Source organism: Moschus berezovskii, chromosome 3 (genome assembly GCF_049115385.1).
Source record: "Moschus berezovskii isolate FMDL1 chromosome 3, NW_MosBer_1.0, whole genome shotgun sequence".
Lineage (NCBI taxonomy): Eukaryota > Metazoa > Chordata > Mammalia > Artiodactyla > Moschidae > Moschus > Moschus berezovskii.
Window position 1 is genome coordinate 82,458,342 of NC_142462.1, and position 17,006 is coordinate 82,475,347.

The 17,006-nt window shown below is 36.9% G+C and overlaps 1 protein-coding gene and 1 non-coding gene across 2 annotated transcripts in view; one reads left to right on the plus strand and one right to left on the minus strand.

Annotated features, from left to right (window-relative positions):
* Nucleotides 1-17,006, plus strand: part of ZNF804B (zinc finger protein 804B) — a 633,150-nt gene that overhangs the window by 281,751 nt on the left and 334,393 nt on the right. The window lies entirely within an intron of this gene.
* LOC129552887 (U6 spliceosomal RNA) lies at nt 3,185-3,291 on the minus strand. The gene has a single exon (XR_008685367.1). It is a non-coding gene; the product is annotated as a U6 spliceosomal RNA (small nuclear RNA).

Here is a 17,006-nt window from a genome sequence, read left to right on the forward strand (position 1 = left end):
CCAACATCATCATTCAATTTATTTCTTTCTCATACCTCCAATTCTCTTATGACACTAATGACTACTAATGATTTGTGATTCACCATGTTTTTATTCATTGTGGAATTTCCTTCCTGCCCCACAGCACAAATAATCTATTTTTAGAAAAGAATACCAGTCTATTTGCTAGCTTTTGCTGTGTTTAGCTTCTTAAGGAGTGAAACCAAATTTCTTTCCAAAGTGCTTAATGCTTACTGCCTACACAAATGATGAACATTTCAGTGGCTTAGTGGTAAAGGGTCTTCTTGCCAATGCAGGAGGCCCAGGAGACAGGGGTTCAGTCCCTGGTTTGGGAAGATTCCCTGGAGGAGGAAATGGCAACCCACTTCAGTATCCTTGCTAGGAAATCTCATGGACAGGGGAGCCTAGCAGGCTACAGTCCATAGGGTTGCAAAGAGTTGGACACAACTGAGCGTGCACATGCACATACACACACACACACATTCACACACACACACACAATATACTTAAGAACCATGTATCCAGTAAAATGAAACACCAAGGATCCCAGTACATAAATAAATTCCAGCTCTTGTTTGCCTTGCTCTGCTCTGTAGCTTGGTTTATTTCCTGTTGCTAACATAAACAAAGATCATGACATCTGGTCCCATCACTTCATGGGAAATAGATGGGGAAACAGTGGAAACAGTATCAGACTTTATTTTTTTGGACGCCAAAATCACTGTGGATGCTGAGTGCAGCCATGAAATTAAAAGACGCTTACTCCTTGGAAGGAAAGTTATGACCAACCTAGATAATATATTAAAAGGAAGAGACATTACTTTGCCAACAAAGGTCCGTCTAGTCAAGGCTATGGTTTTTCCAGTGGTCATGTATGGATGTGAGAGTTGGACTGTGAAGAAAGCTGATCGCCGAAGAATTGATGCTTTTGAACTGTGGTGCTGGAGAAGACTCTTGAGAATCCCTTGGACTGCAAGGAGATCCAGCCAGTCCATTCTAAAGGAGATCAATCCTGGGTGTTCATTGGAAGGACTGATGCTAAAGCTGAAACTCCAATACTTTGGCCACCTCATGGGACGAGTTGACTCACTAGAAAAGAGTCTGATGCTGGGAAGGATTGGGGGCGGGAGGAGCAGAGGATGACAGAGAATGAGATGGCTGGATGGCATCACCAACTCGATGGACATGAGTTTGAGTGAACTCCGGGAGTTGGTGATGGACAGGGAGGCCTGGTGTGCTGTGATTCATGGGGTTGCAAAGAGTCAGACATGACTGAGCGACTGAACTGAACTGAACATCTTACTATATTTTTCTTTGTTTGTTCTCTACACAGTGTATCACTTTTACTTGATAAATCTCTTGTGGTATTTACCTCTAACTCACCTTAAATTTGAGAAGGCAATGGCACCCCACTCCAGTGTTCTTGCCTGGAGAATCCCAGGGATGGAGGAGCCCGGTGGGCTGCCGTCTATGGGGTCGCACAGAGTCAGACATGACTGAAGAGACTTAGCAGCAGCAGCAGCAGCACCTTAAATACTAGGCTGCATTTGCCCTCATCACAGTGTACTTCCAGAGCTTGATACTTATCTTTTCTTCTCCCCCTAAATCTAGTTCTAGACCTTAAGACCCTATGTTAGAGCTATTTCATACTACAAAATAAAATTGGGCTTAAAGTTGAATGAAGTTGAACAAAGCCAAACGTACTTACTAAATAAACTTCAGTGGTACCTCATTTCCAAGCAAATCATTTCTTAAATAATGGTGATACTTTCTTAACTTGAAATAATTTAAGTCATTTCTTCTCTTCGAGTCTATTATTCAAAGTCCTCTATCAAATAGCTCTGTGTAGTACAGCTTGGGTTTTTATCCTATGCTTTTCCCAGAAGATTAGTTATTTACATGATCTTCAAATGCTTGATTTTTGCATTTGTATTTCATTGTCTTCTGTACAATAAACATTTGCAACTATTTCAAAACATCCTTCAGCTCAAGCTCTTTCAATAAGCAATTGAGCATACCCTTATGACAGCAGCCATGTGGCCTCACCTATTTCAGAGTGCACATACAGGAGTTTGATTTGTATAAATTTATATTTTTACATTGTTATAAGGAGAAGTTTCAAGTGTAAGGCTTATCTCTCCAACTGGTCTCTAAGCACTAGAAAGAAATCATATATCTTGTCTATATATCTTTGAGTTGCTTGAAAACCTAACATATTACTGATAGAAACATGATAAACATCAACAGTCTTGGCTTTGTAAGGAATTGTTATTGTTGTTCTTTAGTTGCTAAGTCGTGTCCGACTCTTGCAATCCTATAGACTGTAGTCTGCCAGTCTCCTCTGACCCAGAGATTTCCCAAGCAAGAATACTAGAGTGGGTTGCCATTTCCTTCTCCAGGGGATCTTCCTGACCCAGGGATGGAAATGCAACTCCTACATTGCAGGTGGATTCTTTACCGCTGAACAAATTGGCCTCCTTTTTCATACTTTTATTTTGAGAACACATTTCTTATTGGTATATTAAATAAAACTTCTCTGTAGCTAAAGGAGTAAGTACAGACTAAAAACAGTTTTACCACCATAAAAAGAAAAATAAAATCTCTCTACATTATGAGAGTTTGAATTCAAATGACAAAGAAATGAGATGTGGAATGAAAATAAAATATCACCAGAGAGAGATCAAAGCTTTATTTGTTCTTTTGAAAACATGGAGATGTGGATATTCAAATTTACTGTCTGAATTGTTGGTCAAAATGAGAGAGATTTATTCTTACTCTTTCACATAGAGTGATACTTGACATGGGAGCATATATTTTAAACAACATTTTCAAATGGGCAAAGAATATATGTGTTCACTGATGTGTGTACAGCATAAATGCTTAGTTATAACACTAGTTATTGGAAAGCTTTATATAATAAGAAAAGGAGCAGAGATCAAACCATAAGCTTCTTTTTTGTATCTGTGAGTCTATTTCTGTTTTGAATATAAATTCATTTGTATTATTTTTAATATTCCACATATAAGTGATATCATGTAATATTTGTCTTTGACTTACTTCACTAAATATAGTATTCTCTAGGCCCATCCATTTTCCTGTTAACAACAATATCTCATTCTTTTTTATGCCCGAGTAATATTCTGTTGTATATGTATACCACATCTTAATCCAGTTATCTACTGATAAAAATATGGAGTGCTTCACAGATTTGCATGTCATCTTTGCACAGGGGCCAGGCTAATATTTTCTGTCTATATTTTTCCAATTTTAATATATGTCCTTTCAAAGGAAACACTAATTAATGTTTGTTTTTCAATTTTCAGATGGTTTGTGTCAATGCTACTTTATTTCCTACAAAAGAGGAAAAGTATAGGTTATTGCTAGATGTAACTAGAGATACTACTTGCGCTGTATATATGGCAGAATTGCTGTTCTCTTCCAAATTTCTTACACTAAGCTTTTCATGTAACTTCTCCCCAAAAGTGGCAACAAAGCAATGAGAAATAAGTATCTGCTCATTTCAATCATGTACAAGCTCATTTATATGCTAGGACATCTGTGTAATATATAAATGAAAGTATAGGGTCTTGCTGCTGGGCTTTGAGAAAAGCAATGCCATTATTGGAGTAAGGCTTCATTTCATTCATTTTAAGAAAGTTACTTGATTTTATTCTTATAAAACTAATTAGTCTTTGTTCTGAGCACTAGAGTAAAATGTAAAGTAACACGAGATTATCCAGGCTCTCTCCCAAAAGCATTCACTGTCAATATAGTATTATATGTTTATTCCAGATCTTTCTTAGCAGATTTTTTTTAGTTTTGAGCACATATGTGTAGTGATTTATTCAATTAATATTACAACTTGTTCATAAAATCAGTTTTATCTCCTTGATTCTTCATCTTACATGAATTTCATCATAAACAATATTATCTTACATAATTTTCACTGTGCTTGAGTTAATGTTGTTAAATCGGAGTGATTTAATTCTTTCATCATAGGCTAACTCTCCCCTATTAATTTCTTTTATTCAACTGACTTTTGTCTAATGCACTCAGTTGTAGAAAATTTCAAAATATAATATGATGCAGTATTTATATAAAGTTCAGCAACAGTATTATTATAAGAAAGCATGTTTCTTATTTCTATAGCATCTCTTTCATATTCATTAAATGTGTAGAGATGATAACAATGCATTTATGTAATTTTGACTTATTACAACATGCCAGTGAAATTGTTTTTTAACATATTTCATGACATTTATAATTAATTTTATTCAAATTTAGGATACTGATTTTGCTAAAGAACATTGACTTCATTTGTGCTCCTGTCTGTTTCTTAAGTGAGATTGCTCATATGTTCTTCCTTGACTGATGTATATCTTAGTTCCCATAACAAATTAGAACTAACTAAAGTTTTAGTAAATTAATTAATTAATGCATTTTTGTAACTTCTATTATGTTTGTTTGAATGTATCTACAAAGCCTCTAAAACATCTGAAAAATATGTGTGGCTTAAAAAGTAGACAATATTTGTTAGCATGGCAGTTTTCAAATGATAAGCTAAATGTTGAAGCTTTTTCTTGGATACTATTAATTTTGCTGGTGTAGTTTTCAGCGACTTGTCAGCTAAAACCTTCAACTAAGGTAATATTGTATTTATTCAGATTGTTTGACTCAAATGTACAGTTCAGAAATCTTCCATAGAAATGTTCCCATCTTTAACACCATCCTTCAAGAAAAATGATTCTGTTTAGAGATCTTCCCCCACTTTATTGGTTCATCACATATTTATTTGTTGCAACACTGTCTTCAGTTCAGTTCAGTCACTCAGTCGTGTCCGACTTTTGCAACCCCATGAATCACAGCACGCCAGGCCTCTCTGTCCATCACCAACTCCCGGAGTTCACTCAAACTCATGTCCATCGAATTGGTGATGCCATCCAGCCATCTCATTCTCTGTGGTCCCCTTCTCCTCCCACCCCCAATCCCTCCTAGCATCAGAGTCTTTTCCAGTGAGTCAACTCGTCGCATGTGGTGGCACTGTCTTAAAAATACTCAAATTGTTTTTTGCTTTGTTTTAGTCACATTCATTTATTTTTATCACATTCATTAGTATAATAAGGTTTACATAGGAGATGGTTATAGAAACTTATCCTCTTCATCAGTTTCCTGTGGATCCATTTTCCATAGAGAAAAAGCAAATTATAAAAATTAATTCCAGGCGGTATGCCATCTTTCAGATTGAAATCAATTAATGCACACAAAGAAACAGCTGATGATCTGGACTATATTGTTTGATTTTGTTGTTGATAATCATTCATTTTGTTTTGTTTTCTGGAAGAAAACTAAATGCTAAGTGAAGACTAGTCCTTCAAGAACTTCAAATTTCCAAAGATACTGGCGTATTGCCTACTTTTTTATTGCTACAGTTCTAGTCTCCCTGTACCCGCAGGCATGTAAATGACATGAAAAATAATGAGAGGGAAGATTAGTATCAGAGAAGGAAGATCTTTGATTTGCACATGGGAAAACAGATGGGCAAAGATGAAATTAAGTGGTTAGAAAATTGAACCTGTGTTACAAAATATTATGAGGAGTTATAAATTTTAAATCATGTGAAATACACTATAGGTATAGCACATATAATAGACATACTATCTAGCTAGCAAGGATGATTTTAATTCTATCAAGTTATATCCCAAACAGAATCTTAGGAAAATTTTAAGAGTGGAAATCACAACTAAAATAATCCATGGTGCTATTCCAATACCATAAAAACATGCACCTGACTAAACAAGCCATTCCACATTTCCTCCTAAATTCTTTTCCTTAATCCCAAACAAGCCCCACCTCCAGTTGAACTGATGGTACCCATTCCAAACTGGAGCCTGGTTTGGTGACTCCTTGGCTCTTTGTCGAATTTTCTTTCTTCCCTCTCAAGAGATTTAATGTAAGCTGTCTTCATCTAATTTTTTTCTGCTGGCATTTCTTATAGTCATGAAGGTACACCTTTGATAATCCTTTTCTGTAAGCACACATAAATTCTTTGTAACACCTCTGTACCCTTTCTGTTCTCCATTTTCTGGCAGGTATCTTAGGAAATCACTCCCACTATAAATTATAAAATACCTGGATTATGATTGAAGGACTACTTTTCATGCAAATCATGTTACTAAATACTCATTACATTTTCCTCCAGACTTCTCTTCCCACCACACCCTGTTTCTTGATTAATGGCAACAAGGGATGCCCAATTAATTTCTCCATCTTTCAAACCAGTGAAGGGGAAATCATAAAGGTTCATTCCTCCCCAACCCCAGTGATAATAACTAGTGTTTGAAACCAAAAGTCTATCTCTTTATCACCTCTCATATCTGACCACTTTTCACCTTCCCCAGAATACTGGATTATTAACTTAAGTCAGGCTTTCATCTCTTGTTTCCACCATTTCAATATTTTTAATTGATCCTGCCTCTTTTGTCACCCCTTTCTTACCTGTCCTTAAGATTGTCATCAGGGTAAGATTTTAAGTTGCTAATCAGATCATGCCATACTTTTACATACAATTCATCATTAACTTCCCATTCCCCTAAACTTAAACCCCATCTTCTTGGCATGGCACATGAATAATTGAGTTTCTGCTTGCCTGTCCAGGCTTATTAGAATCCACTCTACGTCACACTCTGTGTGTTGTAGCCATCTCAGAATTCATCATGCCGGGTTGTCCCTTCACAGATATTTTCTCTGCATTTAATATACTTCTTACTCTCAGGCCTTGCTTTCTTTGCCTAGGCAATTATATCTAAAATTAATATAACACTACTTCTTATTTGTTTTAATGTTTCCCTTTCTACTTACTAATGTTACATTCTATCATTTTTAATTGCAATTATATACCCTTACAATTATATTCTGGGTTAAATAGGCCATTGTGAGCTAGCCTAGAAATCTTACCATTATTTGTAAAGTGTTTCAATTAAAACAAAAGCCACAAGTTCCAAATGACTGACTGGAAAGCAAATATTTGGAACATAATCTATTTGTAATTTCGTTCCCACTGGTTATAACACCAAATGAAGAAACAAGAACAAACCTCAGAGGAAGACTTGCTTGATTGTTAAAACATATGTTTCTAGTGATGTAGGCATGAGAGAATAAAGAAAGGTATATTTCTATTTAATGTTAAATTAAATGTCAGATACTATTTATACACAATAAAAATTCTGGAAACAACAGGGTTTGGTCCTAAGTTTAAAAATGAACTACTAGGGAATTAAGCCCTTAACTGAATAATGGATGGCAAATAGACACACACATATACATACATATGCACACGGGTTAGTATACATAAGTATATTATCTTGCTTTGTCAGCTGAGAGAGCCTAGAAGGCAATGACACAGTAGCAATAAGCACACAATGCACCATCTTGGTTTCTAATACTCTTTTCTAATTAAAGAAACCAAGGACAATTAGAGAAATGCTTGATGGCCTAATTCTAAGGCTTGGCAGAAAATATACAAGATTATCTTGGAGCATCTTGATATGCTAGAAAGTAAGGAAGTACTCAAAAAACAAACCAAACACATGTCATTGATGGTTGTATGTCAAAGAGACATACGAGTCAACTGAAAAGTCCAAAACTGGAATAATTTGACCAACAAAATATATAAAATATAGTGGTTTATAACCCAAAGTATAAAACAAATGCCAATTAGTCTATGATGTTATAAATGATTGAGTAAAGAAACAAATGAAAGCACAGACAAATCTCTTGTGTAGTAAAATCCCAAATAATTACTGTAGATATTTAGCCATCAAGGAAGAGGAACATAACTGCCACTCCTTCATTCCAGGCTGTGCATTGTGACTTTCCTCCAGAGTATAATGTGGAAAGGGGGAAAAAGAGTAAATCACACAGTAGATAAACCTGACAGTTATCTCTTTAACCAAGTGAGAAGGTTTATACTAGTAATGATAAATTATGTTGATAATATTTACCTTTGTTATGGTGTAATAAGGATAGCTGTTAAAAAAAAAAAAAATGAAAAAGGATAGCTGTTTACTTCTGTGATCTTCCTCCCAAGCCTATAACATTAGCTTGATCATGGGGAAACTTCAGACAATTCCCAATGAAAGACATTCTGCAGATATCTGACCAATATCCCAAACTGTCAAGGTCATCTAAAACAAGGAAAGTCTGAGAAACTGTTACAGTATAGAGGATCTAAAAAAATATGATGACTAAATATAATGTGGTGTTGGGAATGAGATCCTGGAACAGAAATGGACATTCAGTAAAAACTAAGAGAATGTGAATTAGCTGTGAACTTTAGTAGATCATTTGTATCAATATCGGTTCCTTAATTTTAACAAATATATGATGCCAACAGGGTGTTAATAATATAAGAAATAGTGAAAGTCTCTTGATTGCAAATTCTATGTATTTTCAAAGAAAATATTTTATACATCCCTCTTGTATTTTTTGCATAAAAATAGTGACTTTATATTGTGTTTTTGCATAAAGGAGCTTGTATCATATAACGTTAAACCTTTCGTCCTTTGGGGGAAAAAACTGCATTGGTTTCAGCTGGCACGTCCCATTGCTAGTGTTCACGCACAGAATGCTCTTTTATGTGATTCTTTATTACTGGCCCTTGACCATGATTCTCCTGCATATTTAATGTTCTTAGACTATCCTTCTGATACATTTTAGTGAACAGACACCATTATCTATCTCCCTCAAGTGTTTTATTTTTTTTTATCACATATTAAGATTACCTTTACCATGCCTACCTGAACCAATACATTGTGCCTTTGGATGACAACTCTGAATGGGAGGTTGTGAAATAATTCAGTTAAAATATAACAATTTAAAATTTCCAGCATTTACAGTCTTTCCTATATGTAGAGTCTAGCCATCACAGGCTATTTACTTTAACGCAGTAATATGACTTTTTTTCTTGTTACATTATTTAAAACATTTGCAACATAGATTGACAAAGAACAAAACAAATCACTGCTCTATTAAGTAGCAAGAGTGTGAATGGCCTCAAGGGGAATTTGAAAATCTTGACATAATGAGATATAAAGTATAATTGATTGGTAGGGAGCCAAGACTGATGCCCTCACTATCATGACATTTAGGTTGGAAGACATCTGTAGTTTCCTTCCATCTGACTCAACAGATGAGCAAGGTAAAAGATTTGTGCACATGGTGTGTGAGTGTGCGTGTATTTGTATAAACTAGACTGTCTAGCATATTGAATGCAATTCTTTATTAGAAATGTTGTGCATAACATTTTAAAATCAGTATGTGTTTTACTGATATACATTTGGAATGCTTAAAATATGAGCTGAGAGCCACCATCCCAAACTAGATCTGGGAGATACCCTTAGAACCATCTAATCAACCTTTAAGTTAGCATCACTTTTTTAAATCTGTCATCACTTGTTTATATTTAATGAAAGTGTTAGTTGCCCAGTCCTGTCTGACTATTTGCAACCCCCTGGGCTGTAGCCTGCCAGTCTCCTCTGATCATGGAATTCCCCAGGCAAGAATACTGGAGTGGGTTGCCATTCCCTTCTCCAGTGGATCTTTCTAACCCAGGGATCGAAACTGGGTCTGCTGCACTGCAGGAGATTCTTTACTGTGTTTATTTAGAATGGTCACTTTTTATGGTTATCATCATATCCAGTTAATAAGGGATGTGATTGAAATTCTGTACATGTCTTGGTACCAATACCCTTTTTAGTCTCTCACTCCTGGAGAGGACTATCTTCCCCTTTATCACTCTTAGCCTTACCAGGCAGAGGCACTATGCCTTCCAGGTAAGGTCACTAGCCAAAACCTTATGTTTCCACCCTGTTTTTTAAACTTTGCTCCTCCTACTCACATCCATACCCTGCCCCAGGTATGTCATCTCTAGTCCTCCTGTTCTGAGGATCCATTATTTCTAGTATCCTCCAGTTCATTTAATCCTAGCTAGTCCTCTGGTTGTGGTAGTAGTTAGGTTGAGAAGTCATATCCAACTCTTGCATCCCATGGACTGTAGCCTGACAGACTCCTCTGTTCATGGGATTTCCCAGGCAAGAATATTGGAGTGGGTTGCCGTTTCCTTCTCCAAGGCATCTTCCTGACCCAGGTTTAAAACCCAGATCTCCTGCATTGTAGTCAGATTCTTTACTGACTGAGACACCAGGGAAGCCCTAGTCCTCTACTCATTTTCTGCTCATAAACCTCAGAGCTTTCGGGGAAGATACTCTAATCTCACAGGGTATTGAAGAAGAAAGTGGAAAAGTGGGATTTGCCCTTCAAAAGCATGTGAGTGTCAACTCCAAGTATGCAAGAAACGGAAGAAAGAAGACACACTGGGTGCAGAAATGCAGAGAAAAGACTATTCCATGGACTAGAATCACAATGCATGAGAGAGATCATTCCCAGGATATAAGAGCAGAGGAGCAGATGTTATTTCCAAATTTACTTAATCTTAAAAGGTACCTTGCCCCTTTGTTAAAATGTAGATTCAGACACCCTACCCTAAATTCAGCAAATCCTAATCCTGTGAGGAAGGGGTCTAGAAATCTGATTTTTAAAGTTCCAGAGTGCTACTTAAGATTGGTTAATTTTGAAAAACCCTGGATAAATTGATGGTAAGGTCACAGAGACATAAAATGTCAAGAGAACTAGTGAGCAGGAACAATGGTCTTCCTCATCCCGCAATATGGGATAATTAGGCTAAAAGCAGGGGTAAGTACAGAGTCCTAATGCACAGAGTGCTGTGGCTTCCTTAATGAGCCTGCATTAACTCTGCTGGCTGCAAATACTTCTCAGTAAAATAGAAGTAAAATGGCTTTTACAATAAGACTACCAAGATTTTGTTAAATATATTTAACCATTAAGGAAAACATGTGGGATGTTTACTTCCTCTGAAGCAATCATTTGCTATTAGTATTTAGCCATAACTTTATTCTCTTTTTTGTTAAAAGTTTCTCAACCTGTGGCAGGGGACTTGAAAATATTGTTTGAATGGCATATAGAACAATCACAAGATTTCCATCAATTTTAGAACAAAGCCAATAATTTATGCCTCAGAGATTATCATATATTTTCAGAGAATCATCCTAGACTCCTGTTCCTTACTGAAAAAATAAAACAAGTACAATTTACCTAAAAGTTTTTATAAAAATAATACATATTTCATAATATTAGTACTAAAATGTCTCATACCAATGGTATGTAAAGTTGCTGTCCCTATTTTAACTTAAAGACTAGCACTAGAGGAAAATAATTTGCTTATTCATCATGTTTTATTGATTTTTTTCAATTGGATTTAAAATTTGAATGATTGAAAGAGAAAAGTGTGGACAAGGGCAATTCATAATTAAAGAACTTTTTATAACTTGTAGTATCTCCTGATTTGATTACCGCTTCTCCAATAAAGATTCTATTTCTCACTCAGTGTACACAAAGATTAATTGTAATCAAAGCATTTTTATCATCTTATTCTTTAAAATGATACTTTTCTTAGTAAAAAAATGAATAGCTGTTTGAAATTTAAAAATAGCATTTTATGGAGGATAGGGGACAAATGAATCAGTATATCAAAATATTTTTCCTTTTTATGAAAAGATGATTTAATTTTTAACACTCAATTCAGAAAATTCACAAAGGTATAAGCAGAAGGGAGGTTTGTGTATGTTCTACTGGTTACTAAAAAAAAAAAAATTACTTCTACATATTTTCTTTAGACACATAATTAACATTCTATTTAGTCTAATCCCTTTGAAAATTTGTTAACAACTATATTGTTTCATCCCTCAGTGATACTTAAAAGTAAAATATCTTTCTTAACTCGATGCATAAATGAGAAATCCCTTGATTATTCAGTATTTTCATCATTTCCTTGAGTAGGACTGAGAAATGTTATTTGCTAAGAACGAATTCAAGTTTCTAGAAAACTCTTGGAATGGAACTGTCTTTTAACACAAACCTGCTGTCACAAGAAGACTCAAAAAGGCATCAACATCTGCAACAATTGCTATTAAATATTCCTTTACTGATTCTCTCCTAATTCAAGATATTTTTTATTTTATATTAGAGTATAATTAACAATGTGTTAGTTTCAGGTATACAGCAAAATGATTCAGTTATACATACACATATATCTTTTTCTTTTTCAAATTCTTTTCCCATTTAGCTTATTACAGAATATTGAGCAGAGTTCCCTGTGCATAGATCCTTGTTGGTTTTCTATTTTAAATATGGCAATGCATACATGTTGGGCTTCCCTGGTGACTCAGACTATGAAGGATCTCCCTGTGATGCAGGAGACTGGGATTTGATACTTGGATTAAGAAGCTCCCCTGAAGAAGGGAATGGCAACCTACTCCAGTATTCTTGCCTGGAGAATTTCATGGCCAGAGGAGCCTGATCAGGTACAGTCCATGGGGTTGCAAAGAATTGGACAGGACAGAAAAGGAAATATATAAGCATCTGAATGCAGAGTTCCAAAGACTAGCAAGGAAAGATAAGAAAGCATTCCTCAGTGATCAATGCAAAGAAATAGGGGAAAACAACAGAATAGGAAAGACAAGAGACCTCTTCAAGAAAATTAGAGATTCCAAGGGAACATTTCATGCAAAGATGGGCTCGATAAAGGACAGAAATGGTATGGACCTAACAGAAGCAGAAGATATTAAGAAGAGGTGGCAAGAATACACAGAAGAACTGTACAAAAAAGATCTTCATGACCAAGATAATTATGATGGCGTGATCACTCACCTAGAGCCAGACATCTTGGAATGTGAAGTCAAGTGGGCCTTAGAAAGCATCACTATGAACAAAGCTAGTGGAGGTGATGGAATTCCAGTTGAGCTATTTCAAATTCTAAAAGATGATGCTGTGAAAGTGCTGCACTCAATATGCCAGCAAATTTGGAAAACTCAGCAGTGGCCACAGGACTGGAAAAGGTCAGTCTTCATTCCAATCCCAAAGAAAGACAATGTCAAAGAATGCTCAAACTACTGCACAATTGCACTCATCTCACATGCTAGTAGAGTCATGCTCAAAATTCTCCAAACCAGGCTTCAGCAATACATGAACCGTGAACTTCCAGATGTTCAAGCTGGTTTTAGAAAAGGCAGAGGAATCAGAGATCAAATTTCCAACATCCGCAGGATCATGGAGAAAGCAAGAGAGTTCCAGAAAAACATCTATTTCTGCTTCATTGACTATGTCAAAGCCTTTGACTGTGTGGATCACAATAAACTGTGGAACATTCTGAAAGAGATGGAGATACCAGACTAGCTGACCCGTCTCTTGAGAAACTTGTATGCAGGTCAGGAAGCAACAGTTAGAACTGTACATGGAACAACAGACTGGTTCCAAATAGGAAAGGAGTATGTTAAGGCTGTATATTGTCACCCTGCTTATTTAACTTATATGCAGAGTACATCATGAGGAATGCTGGGCTGGAAGAAGCACAAGCTGGAATCAAGATTGCCGGGAGAAATATGAAAAATCTCAGATATGCAGATGACACCACCCTTATGGCAGAAAGTGAAGAGGAACTCAAAAGCCTCTTGATGAAAGTGAAAGAGGAGAGTGAAAAGGTTGGCTTGAAGCTCAACATTCAGAAAACGAAGATCATGGCATCTTGTCCCATCACTTCATGGGAAATAGATGGAAAAACAGTGGAAACAGTGTCAGAGTTTATTTTTTGGGGCTCCAAAATCACTGCGGATGCAGATTGCAGCCGGGAAATTAAAAGACGCTTACTCCTTAGAAGGAAAGTTATGACCAACCGAGATAGCATATTAAAAAGCAGAGACATTACTTTGCCAACAAAGGTCCTTCTAGTCAAGGCTATGGTTTTTCCGGTGGTCGTGTATGGATGTGAGAGTTTGACTGTAAAGAAAGCTGATCACCGAAGAATTGATGCTTTTGAACTGTGGTGTTGGTGAAGACTCTTGAGAGTCCCTTGGACTGCACAGAGATACAGCCAGTCCAGTCTAAAAATCAGTCCTGGGTATTCATTGGAAAGACTGATGCTAAAGCTGAAACTCCGATACTGTGGCCACCTCATGTGAAGAGTTGACTCACTGGAAAAGATTCTGATGCTGGGAGGGATTGGGGACAGGAGGAGAATGGGACGACAGAGAATGAGATGGCTGGATGGCATCATCGACTCAATGGAGGTGAGTTTGAGTGAACTCTGGGAGTTGGTAATGGACAGGGAGGCCTGCCGTGCTGTGTTTCATGGGGTCTCAAAGAGTCGGACACAACTGAGTGACTGAACTGAACTGAGCAACTAACATACACACATACATGTCAGTCCCAAATTCCCAATCTCTCCCTCTCCCTGACTTTTCCCCCATGGTAGCCATCAGTTCATTTCCTAAGTCTTTGAATCTGTTTCTGATTTGTAAATAAGTTCATGTGTATCCTTTTTTTTTTTTTTTCAGGTCCTGCATTTAAGTGATATATTTGTCTTTCTCTTTCTGACTTAGTTCACTTACCTCTGACTTACTATACTACTACACTTGGTATAATAATCTCCAGGTCCATCCATATTGCTGCAGGTGACACTATTTTGTGTTTGTAATGGCCCATTGTATATATGTACAACATTTTTATCCATTCATCTGTTGATGGACATCTAGGTTGCTTTCGTGTCTTGGCTACTGTAAACAGCATTACAGTGATCCTTTCAAACCGTGATTTTTGTTTTTTGTTTTTCTGTATGTATGCCCAGCAGTGTGATTGCTGGATAATATGGTAGCTCTATTTTTAGATTTTTAAGGAAACCCCATACTGTTTTCCATAATGGCTATACCAATTTACATTCCTATCAATAGTGTTGGAGAAAACCCTTTCCTCTATATCATCTCCAGCATTTAGTTTTTGTAGATTTTTGTGGTGGACATTCTAACTGCTTTGAAGTCATATCTCATTGTAGTTTTGATTTGCATTTCTCTAATAATTGGTGATATTGAACATTTTTTTCATGTGCCTCTTGGACATCTGTATGTCTTCTTTGAAGAAATATACATGACACAAACAAAATGATAGATACATTTTCCAGATGGTGGTGAGGGTTGTCATAACTCAAAATACACTTGTCTTAAATTACAATTTTATATGTAATTTTATAATTATACATACTATGATGCATTTAAATGTCTAAGTAGAGGAAGGATGCATTATTAACAATAAATTTTATCTTTAGGCGAGTTAATCATTTGTGATTTTGATTGATTCATATTTTTTGTACAACAAAAATACATCATTAAACAATGGACTGTAGAAGAATAATGTGAAGATAATTTGATTATTTCAGTAGGTAAGTGCTTCAGTCACATGTCTGTAGGGTGATTCCAAGATAAATACCCAGTCTCTTGATGAAATTCTAAGTGAACCTTTAAAGTCTGAAAAGAAAAATAGCATCAAAAGTTATCCAATCCAATAATTTTACTGGTTTCCCATGTATGTTGTGAACTGACTTTTGGGGAAATAATTTCATACTTCCTGCCTTCTCTTGCTCAGGTCTTCTTCATACCTCAACCCACTAGTGCACTAAAGCAGGTTTGGTGGTAACAAAAGTTAGCTCCTAATTTGCAAAATTCAGTAGGTTCTCTGTGGTCTCATCTCCCTTGTCCTCTGTAGCATTGTTGCTGCTGACTCAGGTTTTCCTGAAACGTTCTCTTCTTTTGTATACATAGTATTAATATTTCCCTCAATCTGATTTCATCTGCTCAGTACTCTCCAGGGTTTTAGTCAAGGTTCTCTTTTCTCCTTATTTTATAATTCTCTTTTTTTTTAAAAAAAAAAAATGTAGTATAGTTGATTTGCAATATTGTGTTAGTTTCAGGTGTACAGCGAACATATAGTCCTCTTATACACTGACACATATGGTCATGGTCCATATGCTGCTGCTGCTGCTGCTAAGTCACTTCAGTCGTGTCCAACTCTGTGTGACCCCATAGACGGAAGCCCACCAGGCTCCCCTGTCCCTAGGATTCTCCAGGCAAGAACACTGGAGTGGGTTGCCATTTCCTTCTCCAATGTGTGAAAGTGAAAAGTGAAAGTGAAGTCGCTCAGTCGTGTCCGACCCTTAGCGACCCCACAGACTTCAGCCTACCAGGCTCCTCCATCCATGGGATTTTCCAGGCAAGAGTACTGGAGTGGCTTGCCATTGCCTTCTCCGTATGCTAGGGACCCCTAAAACTCCACCAAAAGGCTCCAAACTCTTCCCTGCTCTCTTGGCATTTCGTTTCCTTCTCATTCCTGCATAGAACATTCAGGTATTTCCAGTACCAGATGATCCACATAAATGTGTCACGTTACCCTCCATACTTCTGCACCACCACACTGTTTCGACTCCTGAATAATTTCTTTCTCTTTAATGGCGTCGACATCCATCCTTGTCTTCAAGAATTCCCATAATGTTCTTTTGGATTTCCGCCTCCCTTATGCTACATTAGATTTGTCATAAATTCCAGTTAATTCCCACTCCAGAATATCTCAAGGTATGAAGACTAAGAGTCAGGGTAAAATAAAAGTCAGTTCAGTTCAGTTCAGTTCAGTTCAGTCGCTCAGTCGTGTCCGACTCTCCGCGACCCCATGAATCACAGCACGCCAGGCCTCCCTGTCCATCACCAACTCCCGGAGTACACTCAAACTCATGTCCACAGAGTCGGTGATGCCATCCAGCCATCTCATTCTCCGTCGTCCCCTTCTCCTCCCGCCCCCAACCTTTCCCAGCATCAGAGTCTTTTCCAGTGAGTCAACTCGTCTCATGAGGTGGCCAAAGTATTGGAGTTTCAGCTTTAGCATCAGTCCCTCCAATGAACATCCAGGATTGATCTCCTTTAGAATGGACTGGTTGGATCTCCTTGCAGTATAAGGGACTCTCAAGAGTCTTCTCCAACACCACAGTTCAAAAGCATCGATTCTTCGGCGATCAGCTTTCTTCACAGTCCAACTCTCACATCCATACATGACCA